This window comes from Protopterus annectens, chromosome 2.part2 (assembly GCF_019279795.1).
Source record: "Protopterus annectens isolate FY-2018-M chromosome 2.part2, PAN1.0, whole genome shotgun sequence".
In the NCBI taxonomy this organism is placed as follows: domain Eukaryota; kingdom Metazoa; phylum Chordata; order Ceratodontiformes; family Protopteridae; genus Protopterus; species Protopterus annectens.
Genome location: NC_056730.1, coordinates 503,462,191 through 503,474,909, shown reverse-complemented (window position 1 = coordinate 503,474,909; position 12,719 = coordinate 503,462,191).

Genomic DNA, 12,719 nt, shown 5'->3' with positions numbered 1-12,719 from the left:
CCATTTTTTTCGTTTTTGCAGAAATGCATTCGACTAGTAGTCAAATACATTTCTGCGGCTTACACTGTTCCTGCACGGCTAGCTACCTGCTTCCTGGATCGCTGTTTTACCTCATTTGCATGTTTTTCACCAGCAAATAAGGTAATTAGCATCCCATATGGATTTCCATGCAGGATCATTGTTGGCTCACTCATGCGCGTCAAAACAGCACGTTCATGGATCGCTCAGAGGCCATATTCTGTGCAGGAGCAGCTACACTTGTGAATCCCTGGATAGAACATCTGAAACTCAGATCTGATTATTTAGGGACTACAAGACTCAAGGACTCTCAGGAAAGCCACATGTTGAACTAGGAATGGACCCAAATTTAATAAGATGGCCTGGAAGCTGATACCCTTAATAACAGGAACTCAGGCAGAGAAAAGAAAATTTGTGGGAAGTAAGACATAAACACTGATTTTCATGAGATGGCATTAAAAAAAAAATCTAAACACTCATCAGTTTCGGCTTTCTGAGTAAGAACTCAAACAGATCAAGTGTTCTAGACTGGTTCTATATGCCATGGCACTGGCACCTCACCTTACAATTGGTTGTTCTGCTGATGATGTCAGATGCCAGTGCAGCTGCAGATGAAATAAACATAAACAGGCAATTACTACTAATGAGGAGCCAGCAGAAAGCAGGAGTTCATTAAAATCCTAGCAACTTTAAAATTAAGACTGCTATATGTTTCATGTTCTTGTGTTTAAGAGACAGACGGTACTGGATGTAGTGATAGTGTATGACATACTCCATAGCATGCGTTCATTTGGTCACTGGTGGTTCAACCAAATAATGGAGAAAAGGTACATGAAATTATTGATTTATTCATTCTATTTTCAATGGAAACCATCTTTTTTTTTATTTTGCACTTAAGATTCATGATCATGGAATGAAGCAATCTTGATCATATATCTAAATTCTAATCATAGGAATCATCATCATCATCAGTCCCCTTTTTCCCATTTTTCCTACATGGGGCCAGGGTATCATGTTAACTGTCGCCAACTCTCTCAATTCAGTGCCACACCCCTGCCTTCTTCAACACTTATGCCTGACTGTCACAGATCTTCTATCACACAATCCATCCACCTCTTTGCTGGGCATCCTCACTTCCTCTTAACTTCTTCCTCACCAGATTGTCTTCTGCTTTTCTGCACGTATCCAAACCACAGTAATCAGTTCTCTTTGATCTTTTCTGCAATTGGTGCTACCTTGGCTTCTGCTCTTATGTCCTCATTTCTTCATCTGTCCCACAGTGTCCATACTACCACCCTTCTCAGGCACTTCATTTCCATCACCTCTATCTTCTTCAACTGTTCTGCCTTTACTGGCCAGGTTTCTGTACCATACATTAGTACTGGTCACACCACTCTCTTGTACACCTTACCTTTCAGCTTCTTTGGCATTCTTTTGTCATAGGCTACACCTGACATTCTGTGCCAGTTGGCTGCAGCCCCTCTGATTCTATCTTTGACTTTTTCATTCAGACTTCCTTTCTCTTCAACCACCCCTCCCAGATGCATAAAGTTGTTTACCTGTTCCACTATATTCCCTTATTTCTCTATTCTCAGCTTCTTCTGATCTCCCCATTTTGCCGCCATTACCACTGTCTTATCTGTGCTTAGTTTCATCCCATGTGCCTTCAGTTTTGCATTCCATTCTCCTATCCTTTGCTCAGTTCTAGCTCAGAGTCTGCCTGCCACATTGTCTGCATACAGTAGCTTTGTTGATCTGTCCCCTCTGACCTGTTTGCTAATGTAGTCCATCACCAGTATAAGCAGCAATGGGCTCAGAGCTGAACCCTGGTGCATACCCCACTTCCACTGGGAACCCCTCTGTGAGGCCGAATACTGCTCATACCTGAGTCATTGGATCCTTGTACATAGCCTGCACTAATTCTACCAATGTTTCTGGAATTTGCTTTCTCCAAGTCTAGGAATACCCAGTTGGAGTCTCTCCTCATCTCTAGCTTCTTCTCAAGTATCTGTCTCACTGCAAACACCAGGGCAATTGTGCTGCATCCTAATCTGAATCCAAACTGCTCATCACCCATACATTAGCCACTTAATTTTAAAGGAGGCACCGAGGGTGTATAAGTGTGGGAAGAAGATACCTGTTAAAGAGCTAGAGCTATGGCACTTATAGAAGAAATACAGAAATAGTGCAATAGGTACAAAAGAGTTAATGTTTTGAGCTGAAAGAACCATTTATGCAGACTTGCAAATAGTTCTGGGTGTTTGGAAGAACTTATTATTGTAGTTAATGAAGGTAGAGTTAATAGATGGTGAGTTAACTCTGAAATATAGATTTTTCTTTCAAATCAAACTAGCTAGGTGGATTTTCTTTATATTTGTTTAAATATAAAGAAATCAGACTTTTCTGTGAAGAACTGGCAGATATAGTTGTTTTGCAATGTTGTCACAAACAGTGTCACACACAGTAACACACACAAACACATGGACACACATACTAAAAATACATATTCTTGCAGTGAGGTTCAATAGTTTTCTAGACTTGGTGGGAGGGGGGTAAAGCATCTCCTACCCATAAGAAAAAAGTATTAAATGACAGGGAATCTTACACTACATAAGGAGCAAAGTTGTTCGCTGAGACAGGATAAAGGTTTCAAAAACTGTTAAACTAGTTCTGCTGAGACATCATAATAAAGAAACACTTATAACTTGTTTAAAATCAGTATGTCTAGAAAATGAAATGTATTAAACAGATAAGCAATTTCACCCCTCTGATGAAGCTCAAATTTAACATCCTTCATTTTCAATAAAGAAGTAACAGTTTCTTAAACAAGTTATATGTGTGTGATTACCATGAAGTCTCAATTGACTAGTTAGTCTTCGGTTCATAATTCTTTTTTGATTTCAAGAAGTCTTAGTCAGCAGCTTTGTTTGTTTCTATAAAAAAAGGATCACAGAGACTAAATTAGAACAATTAAGAAGATAGCTAACATGGATTAAACAACAATGATTGTGCCATATAACCATCTCACACCAAATCAAACAAAATGGAAACTTAAAATAATGTATACAAGAGTCAAATATGTAATATTGCTAAAAATCATTGTAACACAATTGTAATACAACATGGCCACAACAAAAATATCCTACAATGCACTGAATGCATTATGTCAAATTTAAGCTACGTGAAATGGAATACAAATGTATCAGAAAGTAGTACCACATATTTATGGAGCATGACACATTATCCTCTCCATATATAAAAATGAAACAGTTTAGTATCAAATACATAAATGAATAGGTGCATACCCAAGGCTAAATGTGAGAACCTACTTTAAATGTTTCATCTTCAGCACATATTTAATACTAGTTTATGTTTGTTAATTTAACCCATGTGGGGTGACATACATCTAATTTAAATTACTCTTTAAGGCATATTTCTGCCAAATTGTTATGAAAGTCACCTACTGGGACTGGGGAAAACAGAACTGATCAAAGAAATACACATTTTCAAAAATTGAAACAGCTGCTGGATTGCTTAAAAATACATTGCTAACACTTTTAGAACATATGGCATACAGGTGTTCATACATTCACTGTGTTTGTCACACCGAGTCTTCCCCACAGAAAAAATATCATGTCTTACAGATTGCACAACATATACCAAAATACTGCTTCTGCATGTAAAATGAAATCAAGTCCCATAAGTCTTTGTCAGTTTGCAGATGGGACCATAATTAGTATACCAGCACTAATTACACATATTACATGGGCTCAGGCTTTGAGATTTTTATGAAACTAAAACAGGATTTAACACAGTGGACAAGCATTCCAAAAGTCCTTTTAATTTTTGTGCCCTTTTATAAATAAAAGAAGGTCCTTCAGCCATAAACTTAAAATCATCACTGGCCATTTTCCATTGTTAAATACTGTATGCATAATATTGCTAAAAGCAGCTGTGAGAGTGATGTTTATAGCATTAAAGAAGTGATCACTCACACTATCTGCCACTAAAAATGAAGTATCCTACTTGGCAAAAGAATTGAATGCCTTCTTTATGTTTTGTTAATTATTTGAACAGATTTCGTAGTAACCAAATCAATTTTATACCCTCTCTCTCTCTCTCTCTCTAAATACATTGAACATCTGATGTGGTCCTAGACAGTCTTATTCCCTGGCTTTTTAAAATAGTGCATTTTGTAAAATTTGAATGAAAAGTACAAAATCTGCAAAAAATTTTATAAAGTTGTGTCTCCAATTTATTATACCTAACCCCCATTTCAATGTATGTCATTTGCGCATCTAAGAAATTAATACTACTGGGCATAATAGATGGGGTCTATATTAGCAAATCAAAGGAACAGAAACACGAATACTGTTTCATCAACACATATGTGTCGAACTCACAGGTAACCGAATGGCCAGATCACCAATTATTTTTCCTAGGGCATAAAATCACTTGGCCATTGCTGTGAATTTGCCTTTTCCCCATTGTAGTGCTATCTCGAAGTTAGTATATTTAATTGGGGGGTGGGGCAATGCTCCCCACTTTATAATGGTTGTACTGATGTGTTGTGTGCAGTCAGCCTACCGATTTTTTTCCCTAGGAAAAAATTGTTGATGTGGCTGTTCGGTTACCTGTGAGTTCGACACATATGTGTCAATGAAACGGTATTCTCTTTTCAATTCATTCGATTTGCTAACATAGAGCCTAACAGATGTTATAAATGCAAAAAAGTAGTGCTTTCATTTTAAAGTTTTTAAAGCTCAACAAATTTCCCATAGTCTTCCTCAGAATCTGTCCTAAAAAAAAACAAGCCTGTGTGTGTGTGTGTGTGTGTGTGTGTGTGTGTGTGTGTGTGTGTGTGTGTGTGTGTGTGTGTGTGTGTGTGTGAATATCAATACAGTGGACAAGGTTTAGCAAGCTTAAACAGCTCATATTTAGATATCTCCTTCAGGATGTTGGAACTTGTGGTTATGAAACATAAAAAGTATGTTATCTGAGGTGAGTTCCAAGAGAGAGAACAGATGACTTTAACGTCACTGGCAGTTATGCTGGTGCTCTTACAAAGAAACTCCCTAATTATTTCGCTATCCAGTGCCTGGAATCTACAAGTATATATTGTTGAAACATAAATTTTCACAAAAAAGAATCTACTAGCTAGACCATTCTTGTCAAAATCTGTGATTTTCTGGAACATGCTGTCATGAAAAGAGATACTGCCAGCACAGCTATCTGGAATTTTGTAACTAGGGAGCTTTCTGTATTGTCTTTAGGGTGAAATAATAACTAGTCTTGAAATGTGGAAGAATGTAATTGTTGTATGACTTCCAGCATCTGCCAAAGATATGAGGTCTATTTTCATAGGTAAATGCTAAATACTGCAAGATTCAAGCAGTGGGGGTTTCACCTGGGATAGAGTCAGATGACAAGAAATTATGTCATTCTGCAAGCTATCCCAACAGTAATATTTGAGATATTAATTTGAGAAGCCTTTTAGGGAGACAGGGCATTCTGTATTCTGTCATGGACCCACAACATCTGCCTTGCTGTAATTAAGTAAGTTAATTATGGTATAGTAATGTTTGTAGATTCAGTCAGGAATATCACGAAACAGTTTAGATATTTTTCTTTATTTATTTGAGACTGCCCTGCAATGTTATTTTAAATATTTCTTGTGATTTTAAACTCTGATGTTAGTGTGAATATATATTTAGTATTATCTTGTTCTTTCATTATTTATTATTAAATATATTTAAACCTTTTGTTGTGGCTGATCTGTGTAGAGATATTTAAGTTTTGAGAGTACTTGCACATTTATTTGGTGACACTGTGTGGGCCACTCCTAATAGCCTTGTTCTTGGTCAATCTACCATTTGCATTAATATCAATATTACACAGTAAGATTGGATACCCTCTAAGGGCCTTAAAGCAGCCAATAACGAGTTGACTGGTGGCAGTGGTAACTACTTTATAGTCTGAGCAGAAGGGGGCATAGCTAGTAAACTTGTGCCAGCCTCTTCCAGGTGTGTGTGTGTGTGTGTGTGTGTGTGTGTGTGTGTGTGTGTGTGTGTGTGTGTGTGTGTGTGTGTGTGTGTGTGTGTGTGTGTGTGTGTGTGTGTGTGTGTGTGTGTGTGTGTGTGTGTGTAAATCAAACCTCAAATAGTGCGTGCGTCAGCTACTTGGACTGGGATACAAAGCACTGTTTGGACAGAGAGGGTGCTCTTAGGTCTTGGCTTGGTCACTCAGCTGAGATCTCAAATCTATAGCTGTGTCAGTGGGGAGTCTTATTGTGGATCTGGAGAAAGAGGAAGAAATCAGCCCCAGACTGACTATGGTCACTGTGTGCTCTTAAGAGAAATTGCACTTAATCCAAAGAGCTGCATCTGGAAATACTGTGCGTGTACCTGTTATTCTCCCAGTGTACTTCCCCCAGTGGTGAGGATTGAGGCTTCTTGATTACTGGTTCAGTAGTGGGTCATCACACATGCCAGGAACCTTGAATAAATAAAAGCATTATGTACATTTATCTAATTTCTGAGCCTCCTAAAAGTGAAAGTGGGTCTGGTTTGAAGTCACCAGTAGACACAAATGATTCCCATTTTAGGATATGATGCAGTAAAACCTCAATCTATAAATAACCCAGTCAATCAATTATAACTTTCACTTGAAATCATGCCTATTGTTTGAAATGTAAATAAAGTAGAACATAGCAAAATGCTCTAAATTATTGCACCATTGAAGGCAACTAAGGACATGGAGATCATCCAGTTTGGAGTGTCTTGTGGAAATATTTAGAGAAACTCATGTAGCTGCTGTGCAAATTTCACCTACTTTTACATTTCTGAAAATGTCTCAAGAGGGAACCAAAGGTATTGGTAGAATATGGTCTGAATACTGAGTATTGATGAATACTGATACTGGTCAGTTAAATGTCCCAACAAAACTGAATTCAGTCAGATAGCCATTTGAACAATGTTACTTTTGAAGCTTTCAACTTCCTGCTGGGAAATGAAATAAAAAGGTGCATATATTTCCTAAATGTCTGTATTCTGCTCAGGTAAAATCCATTCTGTCTAGATAGAATGGTCGATAATTTAATCCTGACTTGTGCTCAGGACTAACTGTAATTTGTCTGAGTGCATTCATAGAATGCTGAAGGTATTCATCTCTACTAGAATATTCTGGAAAGAAAACAGGCAGATGGATGTTTTGACTGGTGATTTGTTTCTGTGACTATCTTTGACATAAAGATCTGATTGGTTTACAGTGATATACTTTTCTCTGGGAAAGAAAACAAGTAAAGGGCTTTGGTGCACAGTGTCTGTACAAGGCAGGTACTTATTTTTTGTCTTGTATACCAGGTGAAAAGATGGAAGGTTGAGCTTCTCATGGGCAAAGTAAAGATTCCAGAGAGGGAGGGAGGTGGCCCTAGGTGGATTTGAAATGCTCTTCCTAAAAGTCTTGCACAATGTAAGTGAGGCTAGGGAAGAGGAATTACTCCATTGTGAAAGTTCAAAATGGCTGCAAGTTGTAACTAAATGAATGAGCATTGCAAGCCAGAAATGAAGACTTGTACTATATTTTCATAATATGGCTGTTTCTGGAACTGTAAAAGGATTTAAATGTTTTTGAGAGGCCAAAATAGTGAAACAGATCTATTTGCTCTGGCATGTCTTCTTGGTTATAGGTATCTAGGAAGACAGAATTATCCAGATCATCCTGTCATGGTAGAATTGAGTCTTGGCCATTACTGGAGGTGAAGTAACTACATGGTTAGCTTGAGGGCTTGAATGCCTGGCTGATGTTTGCCTGATAGGTGTGCCAGCAGAGTTATGAATGATTTCAAATGGATTACTTTCTCCAAAGGATAAGGTATGAGCAGGGGAAACCAGCACCAAAAGTAGACTAAATACCCTGCCTTACAGTAGAGTTCCCTAATACACTGAAGGTGTGACACTAACAATCCTTTACAAGTGAAAATTATTTAAATAAAATTAAGGCAATGATAGATAAACACATAGGGGATAACACAGCTATACAACAAAAGGATAACATGTCTAGGCTTAAAATATCCCTCTTGGAATGATAGCTTAATGTTCTGCTATTAACCTATGAATCTAAGAAAATGAGAATGACTTTAGTATTGTTCTGTTTTACATTTTGAATGGATTTCTGCATAACAGGAAATAGTAGACCAAATCTGCGTGAGAATATTTTTGGATTAGGGAGGAAAATAGGTCACACTAATGTTTCCCCATAACTAAAAGACTTTCCATGCTACTGATATGTTAAGGGATCATTTGTAAGTCAATAGCAGGTATAGTCTGAACCTGTTGGTTTAGGTGATGGTCTATCAAAAATAAAGTGATTCAGTATAAGTACCACTATCATAGTCTCACAGCTTTTATACATAAGTAGTAATAATAGATTCCCTGGCTTATTGATAAATAAGACTGTCTAGATGCTGTTGGTGTGAATGTGAACTGCATCATAAGGAATGAAGTTTTATCCAGAAAACAGAGCGATAGTACTCTCATCTCCAGAATGCTGATGTTTAAACTGACTTTGTTGTGTAACCATGCACCTTGCACCATGTGCCCTTGGCAATGCCCCCACCCTAATACTGATGCATCTGTGGTGACAGCTACTATGGTCACTGGGGCTTAGAATGGGTTGCACAGATTCATATTTGGAGTATGTAACAACAACCAAATGTGATGCTTGCTTATTCTTGAAATCCTCACTGGGTGGGACAGTGACTGAGTCCTCTGGTACCACTTCACCCATTAATGACTACTGCAACACTGTCATATATAAGCAAGAATGAGGCACCATATAGATCACTGCTGCCATTATAGCCGCTGTCCACAGGCAATCTGATGGTACCATTCCTACATTCTCCTGAAATAGTATCTGAAGTGCCTCTTGTATGAATAAGATCTTGTCCATGGATAAAAGCACCATGAACTCCTCAGTGTCCATAATGCATATTATGAATGTGAGGCTTTGAACAGGCTCCATATGAGACTTTTCAGTGTTCACCATAATCAGAAAAGACTGGAAGAGTAGTAACAGAGACTTCATTACATTGATTGTCTGTTCTCATTGTAGTGGTCAGGAACCAGTCATCTAAAATATGGGAAAATCTTCACTCCTGCAGCTTCTCTGGATCATGGCACTATGTCCATACATTTGGAAAAAAGAAAAACAAATTCAGTTTACTTGTCCATAATATATATATTAAATGCTTTCATCAGAACAACACAGATTTCCTTAGAATAAATAAAGCACAAGAGGAAGACATTTAAATATAAAACACCATAAACAACATGACTACAAACAACCAATCAAATATATTTTCATTGTATTGTATTTTTCTTGTAAAATACAGTTAATAGATGTATAATAATTTAATCCCAGTGGTATATCTACTTCTAAAATAAGTTGTCAACACAATCACCATCCCTTTCAAAATGATAAATGTTTTGAAGGACAAAAAAGTAAATGTATTAAAATCAGGACACATCTCACTGAGTCTTGCAAAAACATTTTTTTATCCTTCTTACTAAATGCATAAACTTGTTGGCAGGTTCTTGTTCTTAATTTATTTATTGTTTCCCAATACAAAAAGATGGACATGATGTATTTACTCCATCAGTGGAGGGGGGAGTAGGAGAACCTGGAAGGAGGATTAAATAAGCTCTGAGCTCACTCTCTTCCCAAAGTCCCTTTCCTTCTGATCTTGTTTGAAGGCTCTGGAAGGTGAGTGGTGGTGGCTTCACAATTTCTTGTAAAATCTTCCTGAAGTTTACAGAGTAAAACTCTGCCTCCCCCGCCTTGTGCCCTTCTCTGAGTGCACACACATAGTGCTCTTGTGTCACAGCATGTCGTATCAAAGCGTGCACTTTGCTGCTTGGATGATAGCTTTGTCCAGTTCCCGTTTATTTTCCTAACCCGACTAAACTAGAAAAATAACCATAGAGATGAAGGCATCTTCACAACGCAGTATGTCTGCTGTAAATGTGGATAAATACAGTCTATCTCTCCTCTCTGCTATAGAGGATATACTGAATGGCAAGAATTTAACAAACTGGTAAGTGAACAGCAGCACTTTTTTGTGCTTTCCAATGGAAAGTATCAGTCCATAAATATTAGGTGCAGAAAAGTGCCTAAACTTTTTCTCTTATATTCATGGGGTAGATTTGCATGTATTTATGTCATATGTCATAAACCCCGGGCTTGCTTTAATTTAATGGGATCTGAAGTTTCGTCCTCCGTCATTATGCTAAAATGCACATTCTCTCGGTGGGAGCTTTGATTTTTTACTTCCTGGTACCCACTGTGTTTTGTTTTTGGATCTGGACAGCATATGACTTTATCATGAATTGCAGAGTCAAAGACTTGACATGAAGATATGCAGTTTGCATGGAGAACACACAAAATGTATTTTGTTAGACATTTTCAGATCTGTAATGTTTTGTGGGATCCTAAGACTTGACGTGAAGATATGCAGTTTGCAAGATGAACTCACAATGTAATTTTTTAGACATTTTCAGATCTGCAAGGTGTTGCTAATTTTTGAATGCATTGTTACTACAAGTACACAGTGCCGGTGAATTGATTTTTGGACTGATCATTTTTACTTTTTCTATATCTTAATCATGTTAAGACAAATCCTATTATTTTAGCAACTTTCTAAATTTATAAGAGCAGCATTTAAAATCTGTCTGTATTTTTGGGCCCCCACCCCATTATTTTAGGCTTATTCCAGACTTATTGTGCTAAGAGGTTGAGATGTTTTGTGTGTGTGTGTGTGTGTGTGTGTGTGTGTGTGTGTGTGTGTGTGTGTGTGTGTGTGTGTGTGTGTGTGTGTGTGTGTGTGTGTGTGTGTGTGTGTGTGTGTGTGTGTGTGTGTATGTCCTATGGAAGAGTGGCTTCCTCTGGACTCCTGGTTCAGCAGCAGTTGGATGCCAAACAGTGTCACCGTCCTGTGGAGTATCACTTCTGTTTCACATTTCCATTTCACTCTGAACTCTCACTACTATGTCTAAAGAAGTTTCACTTCAAAAATTTAAGACAGTATTCAAAAATCACAACCTGGCAGACTTCATTTTTAAATAACACACAAGAGACACATTCTTATTGATTGGAGCTCTTACACTTGACTACTTGAAATCTTCTTTCTCCTTTGCTCTGTGTTCTGGAGTAGCATGTCAATCCTTCTCCCTATTTTCTGTTTTCCTCTTAGACTTCTTGTCTTTATCCTTGTATATGATCCTGTACTTATCCAGTTTCCCATCAGTCAGAGCCATTCCTTCACCTTTGACCTGTTCAGGCTGAACAACTGGTATTGTTGGGGTTGACCAGTTAAATGGTTATTCCTTCTGTCTAGCCAAACCAGCCTGTTTCATCTACTGGTTATAGTACTGCTGGCAAATGTTTCACAAATAAGGTGATTAATGTTGGAGTATTCCTCTCCCAAATAAAACTCTCATAAAGTGTCTATCTTGTGTGTATGTGGAGGGGGATTTTGTTACATCTGTAATTTTTATATGCCATATCAGGTTTGTTCTCCATTCTGTTTCAGCAACAAATACGTCTAAGACAAAAACATTATGCACTAAGCCTGCTACCAGTAACAGATGTATATTGACATGTTGAAGAAAGATAAAAGGTCTGCTATAGCAGTTAAGTTAATAAAACCAATTAAAATTAAATCCACTGGAATCAGCTGTCTGTAATGGTGAAGGATCACCTACAGTAATTTTTAGTAGTTAATCCAACAAAGTCCTTAAGACAAGTAAAGTTCTAAAAATAAGGGAAAACTTTTGATATAGTACATGTGCTGAAAGGGAGATTTAAAACTCCGTTCTGAATTCCACAGTAAAAAATAGAGGAATTTATTTAACATCTGTTTGCTGTGAAAGTCCGACTGGGAGACAGCCTATTTTCAGCAGATGCCTTGGGAAAAACACTCCAGATGCATGTGTTTGGAATGTGGGAGAAAACCCACATGAATGCAGGGAGCACATGCAGACTTCACAGAGAAGGCACCCCAGCCAGGAATTGAACTGACAAACCTCTTGCTGTAAGGTGACACTGCTAACATCTGCACCACCCTAATGCAGTGACCTAATAGTATTCTGTAGAACTATTGCTGCAAAACAATGGAAATTCTCAAAATATTGATTTTCTGCTCTAAAATATTTCAAAATATCCCGGTGCATTTTTTCAGCTCTTAATCTGTCATTCCCATGCACGGCAAAAGAGATCTAGAGAAAGTAGGATATAGCAAGACATTGTGGATGGAAGGGAGAGGTTTACTGTCAGAAAATTTCATGCACAACACTCTTAGGGCCTGAGTAGACCTAAGTCTTGGACATTAGTAAGGATACAGTGAATAACTTCAAATCAAAAGAAAAGTTACACTGTACATAGAAAGAAGTGAATTTTTAGAACTATCCATTACAAAATCCTGATTGTATTAGTGGGATGTCTGTCCATGAGGGAATGAGTGTTTGCTTTAGATGTTCCCACTAAATTGTTTCTTAATAATGATATATTGAAGTTTAGGTGTTATATTAGACATTAAGATGTCTTGACTGAGGCATTCATGAAACGCAGATTTTTTTTTTAAATATGAAACAGAGAAAATTGCTCAAAATAAAACATCTTGTTTGATGTTATGGAAAGTAATTTTT